The following is a 24,314-nucleotide window of genomic DNA, read 5'->3' on the forward strand; positions in this document are numbered from 1 at the left end:
GAGTGCCCAAAGTAGGGGAGGAGGCCTATGGTATAAGACTTCATAGGGGAATATCCTGTTTTTCCTAAAGGGGGTGCCTCTAATTTTGAATAACCCCAAGGGATATGCCTGCACCCACTCTAATCTTGTTCCCTGACTCACTTTCCCTAAGCTGTTTTTGACGATCTGGTTCATTTTTTTCCCCACTTTTCCAGATCTCTGAGGTTGGTAGGCAGTGTGCAGTTTCCAGGTGATACCTAAGCCTGTTGCTGTTTTCTGGACTAAATCTGGCACAAATGCTGGTCCACTGTCTTCTCCAATGTGCAGTGGCAGTCCAAATTTAGGGATAAGCTCTCAAAGCAGCACACAGATTACTTCATGGGCTCTTCAGTCCCATCCAGAGTATGTGCACACCAGGACCAACAAATGTTTATGCCCCCCACACTTGGGCATTTCAGCAAAGTCTACCTGGAGATCTTCAAACGGAGCTGCTCCATAAGCTTGAATTCCAGGGGGAATAGTTGGACCCTGCCTTGAGTCGTGTTGCCAACATATAATACATTGCTGTACCACAGTTTGGGTCAAGGCTGCTAAGTGTGAGATGTAAAAGTACCAGCCCAACATCTTTTCAAGCGACTCTTGACTTAAATGAGTGGTCTCATGTACGGCTTGTACACCTGCTGCCCCTAGCAGCTGTGGTACTGCTATTCTTCCATCTGAGAGTTGGATCCATCCTTCTTTAAACAGTTGCCCCCCTTCTGTCTGGAGAAAGTCTCTTTCCTCCTTAGAGTAAGTAGGTGTTAGATCAGGGGTCTGGGGAATCAGCGGGGCTGTAACTGCCATTTGGTAGGGGGTAGATGCTGCCTTACGAGCTGCTGAATCCACTCAGGAATTTCCCAGGGCCACAGAGGTGTGGGCCCACTGATGTCCTCAGCAATGCACGACCGCCACCCTCTGGGGCTTCCCGACTGCTTCCAGCAGCTGCAAAATTTCATGCTGATACTTTATTTCTTTTCCCCCTGAAGTTAACAGATCTCTTTCTTTGTACAGTGCTCCATGTACTTGGAGAGTCAGGAAGGCATATCGAGATTCAGAGTAAATGTTTACAACCTTATCTTTACTCAGCTTGAGGGCTTGAGTTAAAATGATGAGTTCAGCCTTCTGAGCTGAGGTGCCCTGAGGCAGGGATCTGGCCTTTATTACAGTGTCCAGAGTTACCATGGCATAGCCTTCACATCTGTCCCCTCGTGGATTGACAAAGCTGCTCCCATCCACATACAACTCCCAGTCTACTACTGTCCATGGCTGATCCCGAAGATCAGGGCTGCTGAAATAGACTGTGTCCAGGACTTCAACACAGTTGTGTTCAATGGGACTCTCTGACATTGGGAGCAAAGTGGCAGGGTTTAAGGTGTTGCAGACTTCAATGGCAATGTGGGGATTTTCACATAGCAGGTCCTGGTATTTGGTCAGCCTAACATCTGATAACCAGTGGTGCCCTCTGGTATTCATTAGAGTCACTACTGTGTGAGGTGCCTTTATATTTAGATTCTGTCCCAGAGTTAGCTTATCTGCTTCTTGTGCTAGCAGAGCAGTTGCTGCCAGGGCCCTTAAGCATGGGGGCCATCCTTTGGAAACTCCATCCAGCTGCTTGGAGAGGTAAGCTACAGGCCTGGGCCAAGGTCCTACTGTTTAAACTAGGACCCCAACTGCCACTTTTTCTCTTTCTGCCACATATAATGTGATGGGCTTTGTTAAATCAGGCAGCCCCAAAGCTGGAGCTGACGTTAGTTTTGTTTTCAGTTCCTGATAAGCCTGATGCTGCTGGGACTTCCATTCAAAGGGTTCCTTGTCTCCCCTGTTTGTCACATCATAGAGGGGTTTGGCTAGTACTGCAAAGTTTGGAAATCCACAATTTACAAAACCCACCGCTCCCAGGAGCTCTCTTGCCTGCTGTTTAATCTCAGGTTCTGTCACATTGCAAGCGGCTTGCTTTCTCTCTACTTCTAGGCTGCATTCCCCCTTCCAGATGGTGAGCCTCAGATATTGCATTTGCTTTTTGGCAAATCTGGGCTTTCCGTTTAGATACTTTATACCCACAGTCCTCCTGGTGCCGAAGTAAGGCATTTGTTTGCACACCTGACTGCCGTGGGGTGTCCCAATAGAAGTTTATCAGCATACAGGGGCAGCATGCAAGCAAGAAGCTTCTGGGAGGCGGTCATGGGCTTATGCCTCCACAAGGATGATGAGAGTTTTTGAGTCCCTGGGAAGCTGGGTCCAGGTGTATTGAGTGGTTACACCTGCTTCTGGGTTTCTTCCATTGAAATGCAAATAGTTTTTGACTCTCCGAGGTCAGTCCATTGGTAAGGAGGTATTCTTTAAGTCCAATTAAATGAACCAACTATCATCTGCTGGCAGTAATCCCAACTGCGTGTATGAGTTGGGTGCAAAGCCATGCAAGCCCTGCACAGGCCTGGGTGATAATTATCAGTCTTCTGCTTCTGGCTAGGAAGGCTCCACCCTCCTTCCCAAGGGACAATGAGAGCCTGGATGACCCCTACCTGAGGCATTTTTAGCTGCAGGGAGTCTCCTTTTTGAATGGGATAGAGGCTCTCAATTTGAACAGGTTTTGCCAGAGAAGTGGGGCAGGGGCAGTCCATTAAGTACAAGAAAGTGTGTCCTCTTAACACCTTAATAGCTGTAACAATATTGGTTCTGTTTTTTTCCCCATTGGGGGGTTACAGGGTTGTGGTCCGGACTGTGGTCTCTTTGGGGGCACGTGAGTCCAGCCCCCTTCTCTTTTAGTCCAGTGGCTCTTCAATTAGATTGAACAGAGCCCCTTCACTTTTTATCTGGATCCTTGTGCTTAGGATCACCCTGTTCTCCCATTAACTGTGGGCATTTTTTTTTCAATGTCCTATTTCTTGACAAAATGCACACTGATCGCATTGCAGGTGCAGGTAGGCAGACTGTGGGGCTTTCCAGGAACCCCCCTTTTTCCACGCTCTTGGGGGCGTTCCTCTCATAGCAGCAGCTATCAAGTCAGCCTTCTGTTGAGCCTGATGTTCCCTTTCCTTATGATTTTCCCTCTGGCTTACCGCCTCTTGGTTTACAAACGCCTGGTTAGCTGCTTCCAATAACTGAAGTATTCATGCATGCAAATCCTGCCTGTTTCTGCCACTGAATTTGCCTGGACTTGGGAGTTTGCATTTCTCAGTGGTTAGGGGGATGATGGTTTCTAGCAGTCTATCCTTTGGCTACTAAAACAGTCACTGCCTGCTCTCTTAGCCACTTCGAAGGGTTTAACACTAACTGCAACCACGAGTCTATGTATGGAAATTGATCAAGGTGTTCTAGCTAGCCGTATATAACCTCATGCCTTACTTTTGAGACAAGGGGCCTGTGTAGGGTCCCCTCTGGGGGCCAACCTACCCTAAATGCTGGCCAATCTTTCCTACATAAAACCCTTAATTTCTCTGGTGTCATAGTTACTTTATAATTCCCACTAAATCCCTTCTTGAAATTTTTCAGCATGGTTTCTAAAGGGGTGGAATGGCTATGGGAGTAAGCCATATTAAAAATTCAAAGAAACAATTTCCACACTTAGGAGAGTGTTAGCTCACTCACAGCAGTTCCCGCCTAGCAAGACCCAGCACAAAGCACTTTCCAATTTACATTCACTTCAATCCTTTTACAACACCCAGAGGCTTCTTCATTCAGCCTTATGTGGCTGTCTCTAATTTTTACAAATTGCTCGATGACACAGACACACATCCACACACACAGACACATCCAATTGCTCTACTTCCAATTCAAAACCATAAGCAAAGAGCTTCCACAGTTACAGAGAGCTACCTTCCAATATGCCAATCTGGCACCCATGGGTGATCAGGCCATGCTTCCACCCAAAATGGGGTGGGCTACCTTCCTGGGGTCAATCTTACCAAATTCAGTTGTCCAGACTTCCCCAAATGCTCGTTCCTCCTCGGTGTTCAGCCACTGGGTGGATCCACACTGCAGGGCCTCCCTGCTCCACTCTGGTGAGGCTTTTCCACTGGGCAAATACCTGCCTGGGAGTACTCTCAGGATGCATCACCCCAGCAAGCAGGAGTCCCCCTGTAGGGATGCTCCACAGTGCTAGGCAAACCACCTAAGAGACTTTTTCCTGCTGTCTGCTATCCGAGACTCGCTTTCCAGCCAATGCACCAAAAATGTAGCAGGAGCAGCCACGGAAAATGGATCTTTTAGACACTGAATACAGGAGGAAGGAGTTTATTCAGCTGGGAGCAGGGTGGCATACTTGCCTAACAGCCAAACTCACCTAACAAAGGAAGGTTCCTTCTTTATATAAGCTTATACTTTAGATGTTACACGTGGAAGAATCTTAGGTTTATAGCTTAACATATGAAAAGGGTCTCCGTTTACAGTCTCAGGAATTACATATGAAAAGGGCTTCAGTTTTCAGCCTTAGGAATGAAAAGGGGAAGTTTACAGTCTTAGGAAAAAAGGGGAAGTTGATATGAGGTGCCTGGGTCTCCCTCTTCATCGGCAGCTGCTTTTTGGTCTCAAAGGTATCTTTTCCAAAAGTCCCATCAGCTCTCAAGTGTCCCCCTTTTGGGGAGAAAAAGCTCGCCATGTCCTTTGATCCTATATATGCTTAACTCTGTCACCTGTCACTATCAGCAAAGAGTGCAAGACAGATAAATCCAAAGAAAATAGCAGTTAATATCCAGTAGTGCCAAACCCATTTTTAGCCAAGAGGGACTTTACTGAGAGGTACTCTAACCCCATAAATCTTAGGAAGGACTCTAATCTTCCTAAGTTGGGCCTCAAACAGGTTCAGTTAATCACCCTTGCCTTTTATTAAGAGGAGTCTTTAACCCTGACTGTCTCAGGGGAGACTCTAACTTTTCTAAGTTGGGTCTCCAACCCAATCCCATCCTTTACCAAGTTAGATGCACCTCACTTACCTAAAGTTGGCCAATTGGTGCTGCACACAGATAATTTTCCTTTGGGTCGAGGGTCTCTTCAGTATAATCCCTTAGTAGTTTGCCAGAAAGATGTTACCAGAAAGGAGTCTGAATCCAATCCCAAAGGGAGGGCTCTTGGATGTCACACAAGAAAGAATTCAAGACAAGTCTATAGAGTAAAGTACAAACAAATTTATTAAGAAAGTAAAGGTATAAAAGAATAGCTACTCCATAGGCAGAGCACTGGCTTGGGCTGCTCCATTAAGGATACTTCTGGTTATTTCTTGACTATATGTTAAACAAGGAGTGGATTATTTATGAGTTCTGGGAAAAGGGTGGGTACTTTTAGGAACTGAGAGTTCCTCCCACTTTTAGACCATACAGAGTAACTTCCTCTTTTCATTGCCATGGCATTTGTAAACTGTCATGGTGCTGTTGGGAGTGACTTTCATCATGCTAATGCATTATATAATCAGCATATAATGAGCAGTGAGGACAACCAGAGGTCACTTTCATCCCCGTCTTCCCTTGGTGGGTTTTGGCAAGCTTTTTTACTGCAACCTGTTTTGTCAGCAAAGACTTTATAACCTGTATCTTGTGCTGAACTCCTAGATCGTCCTGTGACTTAGAATGCCTAACCTCCTCGGAATGCAGCCCAGTAGGTCTCAGTCTTATTTTACCCATCCCCCATTTTAGATGGAGTTGCTCTGGTTCAAACACCTCTGACATTATTATCACATTTTAGCTAGGACAGATTGTTGATGTTTCAGAAGTAACAAATATCAAACCAGAGTGGGCTTGATTTAGAAAGCAAAGCCAGGCTGTCATAGTGAAAAGAAGAAGAAGAAGGTAGAATCTCAGCTATGAAACTGCAACATGGAGTGACAGCCATTGCTCTTTCAGTTTGGTTGGCTAGCAAAAAGTTGGCTTTATTAGGTAAATAAAGTCCCTAAGTAGTCAAAAAAAATTTTTAAATTGTTGTTGTTGGTTGTTTTTTCCCACTTACCCACATCCTTTTTATTTTTTTTGTGTGAAAATTCTGCCACTTCAGAGGACTTGTTCTCCATAATTTGAAACTTTTCTTTGGATTTGATCAGGTCAGACAGAGTTGGTCAAACCCAATAGTAAAAACACCAAATCAAGAACAAATACAGAAACAAATAAACAACCACAAGAAACAATTAAGTAATACAAATGATCTCCCAATTTATATGATTACTGAGTGCTCTAATGTTAAGGAGAAATTAAGAGCAGCTGGTTGTTAATCTTAACTTTAGTCAAGAAGAAAACCCAATTCAATCCAAAGGATTATAAATCATTCTATTATGAGGACACATGCACAAGAATGTTCATTGTGGCACTGTTTACAATAGCAAAGACTTGGAACCAACCCACATGCCCATCGATGATAGACTGGACAGAGAAAATGTGCACATATACACCATGGAATACTATGCAGCCATAAAAAATATGAGTTCATGTCCTTTGTAGGGACATGGATGAACCTGAAAACCATCATTATCAGCAAACTGAGACAAGAACAGAAAATCAAATACTGCATGTTCTCACTCATAGTCGGGAGTTGAACAATGAGAACACATGGACACAGGGAGGGGAGCACTACACACTGGGGCCTGTGGGGGGAATCTAGGGGAGAGACAGCGGGGGATGGGGAGTTGGGGAGGTATAACATGGGGAGAAATGCCAGATATAGGTGATGGGGAGAAAGGCAGCAAACCACATTGCCATGTATGTACCTATGCAACAATCTTGCGTGTTCTTCACATGCACTCTAAAACCTAAAATGCAATAAAACATATTTTTTTTAAAAACCCAAAATAAATAGAAATTAAATTAATTAAAATTAAAAATAAATAAATAAATAAAATGGGGGGGCAATTCAGCTACATACCTTGGGATGGATCTCAGGCTGAAGACTGCTCTCTACCATTCTAGAAGCAGGAAAACACTCAAACTTGCCTTCCCTTGGAAACAAGCTCAAACTCAAGAAAGGAGTTACCTGCCTTTCATCATCATGAAGGCAGGAAAACTTGTCTTCCTTGCTGGAAGCAAGTAAAACTCCAAAAAAAGGAGCTGTACAGCAAAATAAACTTTAGACCTTACCAAATTTTTGAATATCAGAAATTCTCTGGAAGCACAAGGGAGGCAGGAGTAAGGTGGCTCCCAGGCCCCAGCAAATTTCTTCTATTAGTTTGAGCCATAAAGATAGCTCAAGCTGGTGCCAAACACCAATAGAAGATTTGTCAAAGGTTGGGGCACCTCCACTAAGAATCCCTTCATGGTTACCAAACTGTGAACCCCAAATATCTGAGACAGGTCTCAGTCAATTTAGAAAGTCTATTTTCCCAGGTAGTAACATGTGCTCATGCCACAGCCTCAGGAGGTCCTGATGACACGTGCCCAAGGTTGTCAGGAAACAGTTTTGTTTTATACATTTTAGGGAGACATGAGACATAAATCAACATATGTAAGATGAACACTGGTTAGCTCCAAAAAAGTAGGACAACTTGAAGTGAGGAGTGGGCTTCCAAGTCATAGGTAGATAAAATACAAAGGTTGAATTCTTTTGAGATTCTCATAAGCTTTTCCAAAGAAGGCAATCAGATATGCATTTATCTCAGTGGGCCAAAGGATTACTAAAGAGAATTGAAGGCAGGTTTGCCCTAAGCTGTTCCCAGCTTGACTTTCCCTCTAGCTCAATGATTTCAAGGTCCCAATATTTATTTTTCTTTTATAATATAGTACACCTGTTGTTAGATTCTAGTCTTGCATAATGTTTTTAAATTTTTATTATTTTCTACAGCTTGGACTGAATTCTAAAATTTTTCCTACAAGTCTTCAAAATAATATTTTCGATTTTCTTTTCTTCTTTTCTTTCTTTCCCCCTCCCAACTTTTCCTGATTTGAAATTACCAAAAATTAACCTGTCCTTTCTTTAATCCCTGCAAACTGAAGCTAGAAAACTTAAACTTCAGGAGAAAATGAAATGACAGTAACCTATTTATATATATAAACCACTTGCATACCTGCCTACTGATGTATGGACTTCAGAGTAAGATGGCCTATATTGATTTTTCAGGATTGCTCTTCATATTTTTGTTCTTTTGTTGTGTTTCCTCCCATCTTTTTCCAGTTTTTTTCTGGTAGAATGTAAGAATTCACAACCTACTAAAAATGAGCTTTTCTAATAATGTGAGACCTACTTGTCTAGGAATAAACCATCCTAGCCATGAGACAAAACCTGGAACTAGAAATACATTTTCTTCTCAAATGCTTTCTCCAGAAGACTTTAAAAAGAAAACAGAAAAAATGTTAAAGGAAAATAAATGTTGGAACCCCCATATCACTAAGCCAATAAAAATGTCAAGCTGGGAACTATGTCAGGCAAATCTGCCTTCCATTTTATTCCTAAACAAGATAGCTATGAAGATTTATAATAAATAAATATATAAATAAATACAAAGCTATGTAGCTATGTATCTCCCTTATTATTTGCCCACAAGGAAATTCTCTGTGGACAAAATATGTACAGAACTCAAAGCCATCACTCTGGGGCTCACATGAGACAAATGCATGACTGATTGCTTCGGCTAACCTATTGTTTTACTACGTCAGACTAAGGGATAAGTGACTATTTTTTTTTTTTTTTTGAGACGAAGTTTCGCTCTTGTTACCCAGACTGGAGTGCAATGGCGCAGTCTCGGCTTACCACAACCTTCTCCTCCTGGGTTCAGGAAATTCTCCTGCCTCAGCCTCCTGAGTAGCTGGGATTACAGGCACGTGCCACCATGCCCAGCTAATTTTTTGTATTTTTAGTAGAGACAGGGTTTCACCATATTTACCAGGATGGTCTCGATCTCTTGACCTCGTGATCCACCTGCCTCAGCCTCCCAAAGTGCTGGGATTACAGGCTTGAGCCACCGCGCCCGGCTGACTGACTATTCTTATACTCTCCTCTCACATGTAAATTGTGTATTCAGTAAAAGGCTAATCAGAGACTCAAAGTAATAAAACTTTTGTTTCTTATTTATCTATGACCTGGAAGTCACCTTCCCCTCCTCCAGTTTTAGTGCCTTTTTGGACAGAACCAATACAGAATGATGTCTCCTGTCTCCCTAAAATGTGTGAAACCAAGCTGCACCCAGACAACCTTGGGCACAAGTCATTAGGATCTCTTGAGGCTGTTGCATAGGCACATCCTTAAACTTGGCAAAATAATAAACTTTCTAAATTGGTTGAGACCTGTCTCAGATATTTGGGGTTCACAATTTAAACCATGAGTGGTTTGTGGGTTAAGTTCTTAAGAAGTTACTGGGCCTTAGGACAATAGATGAAACGAGTCTCTTCCTCCAACTGAGAACTAGTTCCTCCTTCTTGGACTTTTCCTATTGTCTTTTCTATTTTATTACTTTGCATGTGGTTTCTGGCAATGTAGTGGTTACATCATCCTAGTTCCTATAATTAGACACAGGTCTAATTTTTTAAAAAGAGTGCTAGTTGTCTTCCCATGATTTTCCTTACCATCTCAGCTTATCTTATTTCCACTGGGGAGTTTGAGCTTTTAAATCATTCCTGGGTGGCACCCTGGTGATAAATTGTCAAAAACAGGGCCTCACATATGTCTCATGATTTGCAACATTCCTTTCATGAGTAGCCACCTCCTTTTAAGTCTTTAGAGAAGCAGAAATATACATTTCCATGTTTTTACTCATTTTAATTAATGATTTAGGTGGCTCAGTCCAAAGGTTTGGGGTATCCATATCCTGCTGGAGAAAGGCTAGAATTTACATCATTTTTAACAGCAGATCAGAGTGGGACAATAGCAGAGGCATGTTATTTACAAAGCTGCCTCCTCTAACTGCACTTAGCTGACTGGCCTAGTCCTACATCTCAGTTCACTGGCTCCCTAACCTGCTCTAGTAGTCCCTAAGGAAGAAGATGTCTTCTCATTTCAGAATTCCCTATATCACCAGTCCCACTGCAGGAATCTCCATTATGGAATCAAAGAAAATCTATTAATTCTCTAGAGGCCTGCATTTCTTCTTTCTTATTAAGGCTGACAGGTATTACACTATTCAGAGCCTGCCTAGTGAGGGGTTCTGGTAAATGGGTTGGCCTTCTTCCCTAGGCAACTCAACAACTATAACACAAACATTCAGTTTTCATGATTTGGGTTCAAAGAAATTTTGGTGCTTCCTTGGTCAGGCTTATGAGACACAGGAAAAAACGATGAAAAATATAGAGTACAATACAGCATGGAGCAATGCCATGTCAAACTAAAGCAGAGGTGCTTTAAATTTTAAGCCGTAACTGCATAAAGTTATCCAGGATCATTATGTAAATAAATGGTCTCACTGGCTAGGCAGTCCTCATGCGCAAATTCTAATCACCAAAATCCCATCTTTGTCATCACCTGTTTGAGTCCAGAGATTTGAGGCTAATCAAGGAAAAAGCTATGATGATGTGAGGCAGTAACACACAAGAAGCTTCATTAGGCAGTGCTTTCACATGAGACGATAAGGCTTTCACAGCATGAAACTGTCCAGGAGCCTGTGGCCAGGGGCCCACCATACAGAAGGGGAAAAAGGAAAGGGAGAGCTGTATCAGAGAGGGGCTTTAATGTCCCTCTCTGATACAGAGAAAGGAGAATGTCAGAGAGGGGTTTATATGTCCATGTGATGTCAAAAGGAAAAAGGAAATTTTGATGTGCAAGAATTAAAATTTGGCACCAGCAGTATTTGAGCTAACAGTTCTCATATTGCAGTGAAGAATTAAACAGCCACTTAAACAAATTTACGAGAAAAAAACAACCAGCCCATCAACAAGTGGGCAAAGGATATGGACAGACACTTCTCAAGAAAAGACATTAATGCGGCCAAGAGATATCATCTCACACCAGTGAGAATGATAATTATTAAAAAGCCAAGAAAAAACAGATTCTGGAGAGGCTGTGGAGAAATAGGAACGCTTTTACACTGTTGGTGAAAATGTAAATTAATTCAACCACTGTGGAAGACATCAAGGATCTAGAACCAGAAATACCATTTGACCCAGCAATTGCATTACTGGGTATAGACCCAAAGGAATATAAATCATTCTACTATAAAGATACATAAATACATATGTTTACTGCAGTATTATTTATAATAGGAAGATAAGAAACCAATCCAAATGCCCATCCATGAATAAACAAAGTGTGATATGAGGACTCTTCAAGATGGTGGGGTAGGAGCAGCTCAGGGTTGCAGCAGCTCGGGGTTGCGGCTCTCAGTGAAGGCACAGAGGGTGAGTTCAAGCTGCATATTCAGACGGATCTTTGTTGCCCACAGAACAGGGGGATTCCCAGGTGGAGGAGAGACACGGAGCGCTGTTGCAGCTGTTTTGGCTGGCACTGCCAATGCGGCCGGTGCAACAGCACAGTGGCATGCCGCACAAGGCGCACTGGTCTGGATGCCCTGTTAAACCGGCAATCTGAGATTTGGGAGGGAAGATTAGCATATCCATCTGATTGAATGGGACTTGGACAGTGACCCAGACCAGGAGATTCCCGGGAGGCAACACTTGAGCCGGCGCAGTGGGTCGCTGCACGGGAAATCACACGGATCCCGGTCCCCAATCAGTGGGCGACTGAAATACCTGGGAGTAAGTCAACCTTTAAACTTAGGAAAGGGAAAAAGAGGGGCTCTGAGGCTACGAGCCAGGTGACCAGGCTTGGCAGGACCCAACCCCACAGAGATAAGAAGAGCGGCGATTCCATACACCTGGGGTTGAGAGTTTCACTGCAGACGCAACTGAGCCCGGGACGGTGCAGCTCAGTGGGGGTGGAGCGTCCCCCATTGCCAAAGCAATCCGCCCCTACGAAAGTATACTCCCATTGCTGTCGCAGCCTGCCATTGCTGAGGCAACCTGCCATAACAGAGAGACTCTGCCAATACAGAGGCAACAGAGCAGAGCACACGACAGCAGGGCAGAGCCCTCAGCAACAGGGCAAAACCCAAGGCAAAAGAGCAGAGCCCACAACAGTAGGGCAGAACCAACGCCAATAGGGCGAAGCCTCAGCAGGCAAATAGTGACTAGACTGCCCCCTAGCTGGGCAGGAAAGCGCAACGGATACTCATAAAGAAAGCCCTAAAGCCCCGAGACAGAGCATCTGAAAAAAAAAAAAAAGGATTTTATGAGTTCTGCTGCAGCAGACTTAAAAGAATCTGCCTAACAGTCCTCAATGAACAATGGAGCTAACAGCTCAGCACTCGAGCTCCTATAAAGTACAAACTGTCTCCTCAAGCAGCTCCCTTGACACCTGAATATCCAAAGAGTCACCTCAAAAAGGACTGATCAGACTGACATTTGGTGGGCATCATTCTGGGACAAAGATAGCAGAGGAACAAACTGGTGGAATGCCTCACTGTTCCACAGCTGCTACAGGTGTACCCCAGAAAAGCAGGGCCTGCAGTGGATCTCAAAAGTGGTACAGCCAAGGGGTTAGACTGTTAGAAGGAAAACTAAGCAACAGAAATACTTCACCATCAACAACATAAGCATCCACTCAAAGAACCAAGCAAAAAGTCAGCAACTACTCAGACCACAGGAGGATAAACCCACAAAGATGGGAAAAAAACAGCGCAAAAAGGAGGAAAACACCCAAAACCAAAACACCTCACCTCCTACAAAGAACCAAAACTCCTCGCCAGCAAGGGAACAAAGCTGGACGGAGAATGAGGGTGATAAAATGATGGAATCAGACTTCAGAAGGTGGATAATGAGATGCTTCTGTGAGCTAAAAGAACATGTTCTAAATCAATGCAAAGAAACTAAGAACCTCGAAAAAAGATTTGAAAAATGATTCTAGGAAATGATACCAAGAATGGACAACTTAGAGAGGAATATAAACAAATTGAAGGAGCTGAAAAACACAACACGAGAACATCGCGAAGCATGCACCAGCTTCAACAGCCGAATTAACCAAGCAGAAGAAAGAATATCAGAAGTCTAAGATCAACTCAATGAAATAAAACGAGAAACCAAGATTAGAGAAAAAAGCACAAAAAGGAATGAACAAAGTCTCCAAGAAATGTGGGATTATGTGAAGAGACCTAACCTACGTTTAATAGGTGTACCAGAATGTGATGAAGAGAATGAATTCTAGCTGGAAAATACTCTTGAGGGTACTATACAGGAAAATTTCCCCAACCTAGCAATCCAGGCCAATACTCAAGTCCAGAAAATACAGAGAACACCACAAAAATATTCCGCAAGAAGAGCAACCCCAAGGCAGATTGTTGGGGTTGTCAGATTCAACAGGGTTGAAATGAAGGAGAAAATACTAAGGGCAGCCAGAGAAAAAGGTCGGGTCACCCACAAAAAAAAAGCCCATCAGACTCACAGAAGATCTCTTGGCAGAAACTCTACAAGCCAGGAGAGAGTGGGGGCCAATATTCAACATCTTTAAAGAAAAGAACTTTCAAACCAGAATTTCATATCCAGCCAAACTGAGCTTCATAACTGAAGGAAAAATAAAATCCTTTGCAAAAAAGCAAGTGCTCAGAGATTTTGTCACAACCAGGCCTGCTTTAAAAGAGCTCCTGAAAGAGGCACTACACATAGAAAGGAACAACCAGTACCAGCCATTCCTAAAACATACCAAATGATAAAGAGCATCAAAAAATAGAATAATCTGCACCAACTAATGGGCAAAACACCCAGCTAGTATCAAAATGGCAGTATCAAATTCACACATAACAATATTAAACCTAAATGTAAATGGGCTAAATGCACCAATCAAAAGACACGGACTGGCAAATTGGATAAAAAGCCTAAACCCATCGGTGTGCTGTATCTAGGAAATTGATCTCACACGGAAAAATACACAAAGGCTCAAAATAAAGGGATAAAGAAAGATTTACCAAGCAAATCGACAGCAAAAAAAAAAGCAGGAGTTGCAATTCTCGTCTCTGATAAAACAGACTTTAAAGCAACAAAGATCAAAAGAGACAAAGACGGTCATTACATAATGGTAAAAAAATCGATACAACAAGAAGAGCTAATGATCCAAAATATATATGGACCCGGGAGAGGACTCAGGATGGCGCTGTGAGAACAACCCAGAATTGGAGCTCTCGTTGAATCCTCAAAGAGGTGAGTCGGAGCTGCATTTCCAGACTGATCTTTGTTACCCAAAGAACGGGGAAATTCCCAAGTATAAAGGAGATGCAGGACGCCAGGCAGTACCTCTGCCTGGCGAAGCTGGCAGCTGGGGTGGCGGCGGCCGGCCCTACCCAGCACTCCCCACAGGGCACGCTTGTCCGGGTGCCCTGTTAAACCGGCAACCTGAGACTTGAGAGGGCTGGACTTGAGACTGAACGAGACTTGGACAGTGGGCCAGCCCAGGAAATTGCAGAGTCAGAGCATTTGGGATACCCCAGTGAAACAAACAAAACTGGGATTTCAAACGATCCCAAGCAGACGGTCCGAGATGCTCTGTGGGGGAGGGGTGTCCACCATTACCGAGGCAACCCGCCCCAACTGAGATACACGCCCACTGCTGACACAGCCAGCCATTGCCGAGGCAACCCGTCCCTACTGAGACACACGCCCACAGCTGACGCAGCCTGCCGTGGCCGAGGCCACCCACTACAACAGAGAGACTCCGCCGCGGGGCATGGCAGAGACCACAGCAGAACAGTAGAGCCCGCAGCAATACAGCGAACATCACAACAGCAGGGTGGAGCCTCGGCAGGCAAACAGTGGCTAGTCTGTTTCCTAGCTGGGCAGGACACCTCAACGGACATCCAAATATAAAGCCCGAACCCCCCGACACAGAGCATTTGAGAAAAAAAGGGTTTTTCAAATGAGCTCTGTTGCAGCAGAATCAAACATAGCAGCCTAACAGCCCTGAACGAACAACAGAGCTCACAGCTCAGCAATTGAGCTTCTATAAAGTACAGACTGTCTCCTCAAGCAGCTCCCTGACCCCTCTATATCCAAAAGACTGACATTTGGCAGGCATCATCCTGGGACAAAGATAGCAGAAAAAGAAACTGGTAGCATCCCTCGCTGTGCCAGACCTGCTAGAGGTGCACCCCAGACAAGCAGGGCCTGGAGTGGACCTCAGCAGTCATACAGCAAAGGAGCTAGACTGGTAGAAGGAAAACTAAGTAACAGAAATACTTCATCATCAACAATCTGGGTGTCCACTCAGAGACCCAATCGAAAAGTCAGCAACTACGCAGACGACAAGTGCATAAATCCACAAAGATGGGAAGAAGCCGGCAAAAAAAGGAGGAAAACACCCGAAACCAGAACAACTCTCCTCCTAGAAAGGACCAAAACTCCTCACCAGCAAGGGAACAAAGCTGGAAAAAGAATGACTGTGACGAAATGACAGAATTAGACATCAGAAGGTGGATAATGAGAAACTTTTGTGAGCTAAAAGAACATGTATTAAATCAATGCAAAGAAAATAAGAACTTGAAAAAAAAATGAGGAAATGATAACAAGAATGGATAACTTAGAGAGGAATATGAATGAATTAAAGGAGCTGAAAAACACAATACGAGAACTTCGCGAAGCATGCACAAGTTTCAATAGCCGAATTGACCAAGCAGAAGAAAGAATATCTGAAGTCGAAGACCAACTCAATGAAACAAAATGAGAAAGCAAGATTAGAGAAAAAAGAGCAAAAAGGAATGAAAAAAGTCTCCAAGAAATGTGGGATTATGTGAAAAGACCCAACCTACGTTTGATAGGTGTACCACAAGGGGACAAAGAGAATGAATCCAAGCTGGAAAATACTCTTCAGGACATCATCCAGGAAAATTTCCCCCACCTAGCAAGACAGGTCAACACTTAAATGCAGGAAATACAGAGAACACCACAAAGATATTCCGCAAGAAGAGCAACCCCAAGGCACATAATCGTCAGATTCAACAAGGTTGAAATAAAGGAGAAAATACTAAGGGAAGCCAGAGAGAAAGGTCCGGTCACCCACAAAGGGAAGCCCATCAGACTCACAGCAAATCTCTCAGCAGAAACACTACAAGCCAGAAGACAGTGGGGGCCAATATTCAACATTCTTAAAGAAAAGAACTTTCAACCCAGAATTTCATATCCAGCCAAACTGAGCTTCAGAAGTGAAGGAAGAATAAAATCCTTTGCGAACAAGCAAGTACTCAGAGATTTTGTCACCACCAGGCCTGCTTTACAAGAGCTCCTAAAAGAGGCACTACACATAGAAAGGAACAACCAGTACCAGCCATTCCAAAATCACACTAAATGCTACAGAACATCAACATAATGAAGAATCTACAACAACTAACAGGCAAAACAGCCACTTAGCATCAAAATGACAGTATCAAATTTACACATAACAATATTAACCCTAAATGTAAATGGACTAAATGCACCAATCAAAAGACACGGACTGGCAAATTGGATAAAAATCCAAAACCCTTCAGTGTGCTGTATCCAGGAAACCCATCTCACATGCAAGGATACACAAAGGCTCAAAATAAAGGGATGGAGGAAGATTTACCAAGCAAATGGAGAGCAAAAAAAGCAGGAGTTGCAATTCTTGTCTCTGATTAAATAGACTTTAAAGCAACAAAGATCAAAAGAGACAAAGAAGGCCATTACGTAATGGTAAAAGTATCGATACAACAAGAAGAGCTAACGATCCTGAACATATATGGACCCAATGCAGGAGCACCCATATACATAAGGCAAGTTCTTAATGACTTACAAAGAGACTTAGACTCCCACACAATAATAGTGGGAGACTTTAACACTCCACTGTCAATATTAGACAGATCAACCAGACAGAAAATCAACAAGGATATCCAGGGCTTGAACTCAGACCTGGAGCAAGCAAACCTGACAGACATTTACAGAACTCTCAACCCCAAATCCACAGAATACACATTCTTCTCAGCACCACATCACACCTACTCTAAAACTGACCACATAATTGGAAGTAAAGCACTGCTCAACAAATGCAAAACTGAAATCATAACAAACAGCCTCTCAGACCATAGTGCAATCAAGTTAGAACTCAGAATACAGAAACCAACACAGAACCGCACAGCTTCTTGGAAACTGAAAACTGGCTCTTGAATGTTGACTGGGTAAACAATGAAATGTAGACAGAAATAAAGAAGTTCTTTGAAACCAATGAGAACGAAGACACAACATGCCAGAACCTCTGGGACACATTTAAAGCAGTCTCTAGAGGAAAGCATATAGCAATAAGTGCCCATATGAGGAGAATGGAGAGATCCAAAATTGACACCCTAGCATCAAAATTGAAAGAGCTAGAGGAGCAAGATCAAAAAAAACTCAAAACCCAGCAGAAGACAAGAAATAACTAAGATCAGAGCTGAACTGAAGGAGATTGAGACACGAAAAACCCTTCAAAAAATCAATAAATCCAAGAGCTGGTTTTTTGAAAAGATCAACAAAATAGACAGACCACTAGCCAGATTGATTAAAACAAAAAGAGAGAACAACCATATAGATGCAATAAAAAATGATAAAGAAGAAATCACCATAGATTCCACAGAAATTCAAACCATCATCAGAGAATATTACAAACAACTCTATGCACATAAACCAGTAAACCTGGAAGAAATGGATAAATTCCTGGACTCCTGTGTTCTCCCAAGCCTAAACCAGGAGGAAGCTGAAACTATGAATAGACCAATAACAAGGTCAGAAATTGAGGCAGCAATTAAGAGCCTACCAATCAAAAAAAGCCCAGGTCCAGACGGGTTCACAGCCGAATTCTACCAGACACACAAAGAGGAGCTGATACCATTCCCATTAAAACTATTTCAAACAATCCAAAAAGAGGGAAGCCTTCCCAAAACATTTTACGACACCAACATCATTCTGATACCAAAACCAGGCAGAGACCCAACAAGAAAAGAAAACTTCAGTCCAATATCCATGATGAACAGAGATGCAAAAATCTTCAATAAAATATTGGCAAGCTGATTGCAACAGCAAATCAAAAAACTTATTCATCATGATCAAGTAGGATTCATCCCGAGAATGCAAGGCTGGTTCAACATACGCAAGTCTATCAACGTAATTCACCACATAAACAGAACCAAAAACAAAAACCATATGATTATCTCAATTGATGCAGAGAAGGAATTTGACAAAATTCAACAGCCCTTTATGCTAAAAACCCTCAATAAACTCGGTATCGATGGAACATATCTCAAAGTAATAAAAGGTATTTATGACAAACCAACAGCCAATATCATACTGAATGGGCAAGAACTGGAAGCATTCCCTTTGAAATCTGGCACTAGACAAGGATGCCCTCTTTCACCACTCCTATTCAATATAGTACTGGAAGCCCTAGCCAGTGCAATCAGGCAAAAAAAAGAAATAAAGGGTATTCAAATTGGAAAGGTGGAAGCCAAACTGTCTCTATTTGCAGACGACATAATAGTATACATAGAAGACCCCATCGCCTCAGCCCAAAAACTCCTGAAACTGATTAGCAACTTCAGCAAAGTCTCAGGATATAAAATCAATGTGCAAAAATCACAAGCATTCGTCCACACCAATAACAGACTTAAAGAAAGCCAAATCAAGAACGGACAGCCATTCACAATTGCTACAAAAAGAATAAAATACCTTGGAATACAACTCACAAGGAACGTAAGGGACCTCTTCAAGGAGAACTACAAACCACTGCTCAACGAAATCAGAGAGGACACAAACAGATGGAGAAACATTCCATGTTCATGGTTAGGAAGAATTAATATCATGAAAATGGCTATACTGCCCAAAGTAATTTACAAAATCAACGCTATCCCCATCAAGCTACCATTGACTTTCTTCACAGAACTGGAAAAAACCACCATGAACTTCATATGGAACCAAATGAGAGCCCGCATAGCCAAGTCAATTCTAAGCAAAAAGAACACAGCGGGGGGCATCACACTACCGGATTTCAAACTATACTACAAGGCTACAGTAATCAAAACAGCATGGTACTGGTACCCAAACAGAGAGACCGGAGGCAACACAACATATCTACAACTATACAATCTTTGATAAACCTGACAAAAACAAGCAAGGGGGAAAGGATTCCCTGTTTAACAAATGGTGTTGGGAAAACTGGCTAGCCATGTGCAGAAAGCAGAAACTGGACCCCTTCCTGACACCTTACACTAAAATTAACTCCAGATGGATTCAAGACTTAAACATAAGACCTAGCACCATAAAAACCCTAGAAGGAAATCTAGGCAAAACTATCCAGGACATAGGAGTAGGCAAGGACTTCATGAACAAAACACCAAAAGCATTGGCAACAAAAGCCAAAATAAACAAATGGGACCTAATGAAACTCCACAGCTTCTGCACGTTAAAAGAAACCATCTCTAGAGTGGATCGGCAATCAACAGAATGGAAAAAAATTTTTGCAGTTTACCCATCTGACAAAGGGCTGATATCCAGAATTTACAAAGAACTCAAACAGATTTACAGGAAAAAAAACAAACAAGCCCATTCAAAAGTGGGAAAGGATATGAACAGACACTTTACGAAAGACGACATATATGAGGCCAACAATCATATGAAAAAATGCTCATCGTCACTGGTCATCAGAGAGATGCAAATCAAAACCGCATTGAGATACCATCTTATGCCATTTAGAATGGCAATCATTAAAAAATCTGGAGACAACAGATGCTGGAGAGGATGTGGAGAAAAAGGAACACTTTTACACTGTTGGTGGGAGTGTCAATTGGTTCAACCATTGTGGAAGACGGTGTGGTGATTCCTCAAGGCCTTAGAAATAGAAATTCCATTTGACCCAGCAATCCCATTACTGGATATATATCCAAAGGACTATAAATCGTTCTACTATAAGGACACATGTACACGAATGTTCATTGCAGCACTGTTTACAATAGCAAAGACCTGGAATCAACCCAAATGCCCACTGATAATAGACTGGATTTGAAAAATGTGGCACATATACACCATGGAATATTATGCAGCAATCAGAAATGATGAGTTTGTGTCGTTTGTAGGGACATGGATGAATCTGGAGAACATCATCCTCAGCAAACTGACACAAGAACAGAAATTGAAACACCGCATATTCTCACTCATAGGCGGGTGATGAAAAATGAGAACACATGGACACAGAAAGGGGAGTACTAAACACTGGAGTCTATGGGGGGAAAAGGGGAGGGCCAGTGGGAGGGGGAGGTGGGGAGGAATAACCTGGGGAAAAATGCCAAACTTGGGTGAAGGGGAAAAGGAAAGCGAAGCACACTGCCATGTGTGTACCTACGCAACTGTCTTGCATGCTCTGTTCATGTACCCCAAAACCTAAAATCCAATAAAAAATTAAAAAAATATATATATATATATGGACCCAATACAGGAGCACCCAGATATATAAGGAGAGTTCTTAATGATCTACAAAGAGACTTAGACTCCCATACAATAATAGTGAAAGACTTTAACACTCCACTGTCAATGTTAGACAGATCAACAACATAGAAAACTAGCAAGGAAATCCAGGGCTTAAACTCAGACCTGGAACAAGCAAACCTGATAGACATTTACAGAACTCTCCACCCGAAATCCACAGAATATACGTATTTCTCAGGACCACATCACACCTACACTAAAATTGACCACATAATTGGAAGTAAAGCACTCCTCAGCAAATGCAAAGCAACTGACATAATAACAAACAGTCTCTCAGACCATAGTGCAATCAAGTTAGAACTAAGAATTCAGAAACTAACTCAGAACTGCAGAGCTTCATGGAAACTAAACAACTGGCTCTTGAATGTTGAATGGATAAAGAATGAAATGAAGGCATAAATAAAGAAGTTGTTCAAAACCAACGAAAATGAAGACATAACATACCAAAATCTCTGGGACTCATTTAAAGCCGTCTGCAGAGGAAAATATATAGCAATAAGTGCCCATATGAGCAGAGTGGAGAGATCCAAAATTGACACCCTATTGTCAAAATTGAAAGAGCTAGAGGAGCAAGATCAAGGAAACCCGAAACCTAGCAGAAGGCAAGAAATAACTAAGATCAGAGCAGAACTGAAGGAGATAGAGAAACGAAAAACCCTTCAAAATATCAATAAATCCAAGAGCTGGTTTTTTGAAAAGATCAACAAAATCGACAGACCACTAGCCAGACTGATAAAAAATAAAAGAGAGAACAACCAAATAGATGCAATAAGAAATGATAAAGGAGAAATCACCACAGAGTCCACAGATATTCAAACCATCATCAAAGAATATTACAAAAAACTATATGCACAAAAACTAGTAAACCCGGAAGAAATGGATAAATTCCTGGACACCTGTGTCCTCCCAAGCCTAAACCAGGAGGAAGCTGAAACTATGAATAGACCAATAACAAGGTCTGAAGTTGAGGCAGCAATTAAGAGCCTACCACATATAAAAAGCCCAGGTTCAGATAAGTTCACAGCCGAATTCTACCAGACACACAAAGAGGAGCTGGTACCATTCCTTCTGAAACTATTCCAAATAATCCAAAAAAAGGGAGTCCTTCCCAAATCATTTTATGAGACCAACATCGCCCTGATACCAAAACTTGGCAGAGACTCAACGAGAAAAGAAAACTTCAGGCCAATATCCATGATGAACATGGATGAAAAAATATTCAATAAAATCCTGGCAAGCTGATTGCAACAGCACATCAAAAAACTTATCCATCATGATCAAGTAGGATTCATCCCGGGGATGCAAGGCTGGTTCAACATACGCAAGTCTATAAATGTAATTCACCACATAAACATAACCAAAAACAAAAATCACATGATTATCTCAATTGACGCAGAGAAGGCCTTTGAGAAAATTCAACAGTCCTTTATGCTAAAAACCCTCAATAAACTCGGTATTGATGGAAAATATCTCAAAGTAATAAGAGCTATTTACGACAAACCAACAACGAATATTATTCTAAATGGGCAAAAACTTGAAGCATTCCCTTTGAAATCTGGCACTAGACAAGGTTGCCCTCTTTCACCACTCCTATTCAATATAGTACTGGAAGTTCTATGCAGAGCAATCAGGCAAGAAAAAGAAATAAAGGGTACTCAAATAGAAAAGGAGGAAGCCAAATGGTCTCTATTTGCAGACGACATGATAGTATACCTAGAAGACCCCATCGCCTCAGCCCAAAAACTCCTGAAACTGATACGCAACTTCAGCAAAGTCTCAGAATACAAAATCAATGTGCAAAAATCACAAGCATTAATATACACCAATAACAGACTGAAAGAAAGCCAAATCAAGAACGAAATGCCATACACAGTTGCTAAAAAAAGAATAAAATACCTAGAAATACAACTTACAAGGAACATAAGAGATCTCTTCATGGAAAACTACAAACCACAGCTCAACGAAATAAGAGAGTACACAAACAGATGGAGAAACATTCCATGTTCATGGTTAGGAAGAATCAATATCGTGAAAATGGCTATACTGCCCAAAGTAATTTACAGAATCAACGCTATCCCCATCAAGCTACCATTGACTTTCTTCACAGAACTGGAAAAAACCACCATGAACTTCATATGGAACCAAAAGAGAGCCTGCACAGCCAAGTCAATTCTAAGCAAAAAGAACACAGCAGGGGGCATCACACTACCTGATTTCAAACTATACTACAAGGCTACAGTAATCAAAACAGCATGGTACTGGAACCAAAACAGAGATATAGACCAATGGAACAGAACAGAGGCATCGGAGGCAACACAACATATTGACAACCATACAATCTTTGATAAACCTGACAAAAACAAGCAATGGGGAAAGGACTCCCTGTTTAGTAAATTGTGTTGGAATAACTGGCTAACCATATGCAGAAAGCAGAAACTGGACCCCTTCCTGACACCTTACACTAAAATTAACTCCAGATGGATTCAAGACTTAAATATAAGACCTGGAACCATAAAAACCGTAGAGGAAAATCTAGGCAAAACCATTCAGGACATAGGAGTAGGCAAGGACTTCATGACCAAAACACCAAAAGCATTGGCAGCAAAAGCCAAAATAGACAAATGGGACCGAATCAAACTCCACAGCTTCTGCAGGGCAAAAGAAACAGTCACTAGAGTGAATCAGCAACCAACAGAATGGGAAAAATTTTTGCAGTGTACACATCTCACAACGGGCTGATATCCAGAATTTACAAAGAACTCAATCAAATTTACAGGAAAAAAACAAACAAGCTCATTCAAAAATGGGCAAAGAATATAAACAGACACTTTACAAAAGAAGACATACATGAGGCCAACAAACATATCAAAAAATGCTCATCATCACTGGTCATTAGAGAGATGCAAATCAAAACCACATTGAGATACCATCTCATGCCAGTTAGAATGGCGATTGTTAAAAAATCTGGAGACAACAGATGCTGGAGAGGATGTGGAGGAATAGGAAAACTTTTACACTGTTGGTGGGAGTGGAGATTAGTTCAACCATTGTGAAAGACAGTGTGGCGATTCCTCACGACCGTAGAAATAGAAATTTTATTGGACCCAGCAATCCCATTACTGGGTATATATCCAAAAAACTATAAATCATTCTACTATAAGGACACATGCACACGAATGTTCATTGCAGCACTGTTTACAATAGCAAAGACCTGGAACCAACTTAAATGCCCATTGATGATAGACTGAATTGGGAAAATGTAGCACATATACACCATGAAATATTATGCAGCAATCAAAAAGAATGAGTTTGTGTCCTTTGTAGGGACATGGATGAATTTGGAGAACATCATTCTCAGCAAACTGACACAAGAACAGAAAATGAAATACCGGATATTCTCGCTCATAGGCAGGTGATGAAAAAATAGAACACATGGACACAGGGAAGAAAGTACTACACACTGGGGTCTACTGGTGGGAATAGGGGAGGGACAGTGGGGGGGAATAGGGGAGGGATAGTTTGGGGAGAAATGCCAAATGTGGGTGAAGGGGAAGATGGCAGCAAAACACACTGCCATGTGTGTACCTATGCAACTATCTTGCATGATCTGCACATGTACCCCAAAACCTAAAATGCAAAAAAAAAAAGAAAATGTGATACATATACACCATGGAATATTGTGCAGCCATAAAAAGAAATGAGATCATGTCTTTTGCAGGACATGAATGAAGCTGGAAGCCATTATCATCAGCAAACTAACACAGGAACAGAAACCCAAACATTGCATGTTCTCACTTATAAGTGGCAGTCGAACAAGAACACAGATACAGAGAGAACCACACATACCAGGATTTTTAAGGTTGGGATGTAAGAGAAGAGAACTTAGAGGAT

Source organism: Callithrix jacchus, chromosome X, assembly GCF_049354715.1.
Source record: "Callithrix jacchus isolate 240 chromosome X, calJac240_pri, whole genome shotgun sequence".
In the NCBI taxonomy this organism is placed as follows: domain Eukaryota; kingdom Metazoa; phylum Chordata; class Mammalia; order Primates; family Cebidae; genus Callithrix; species Callithrix jacchus.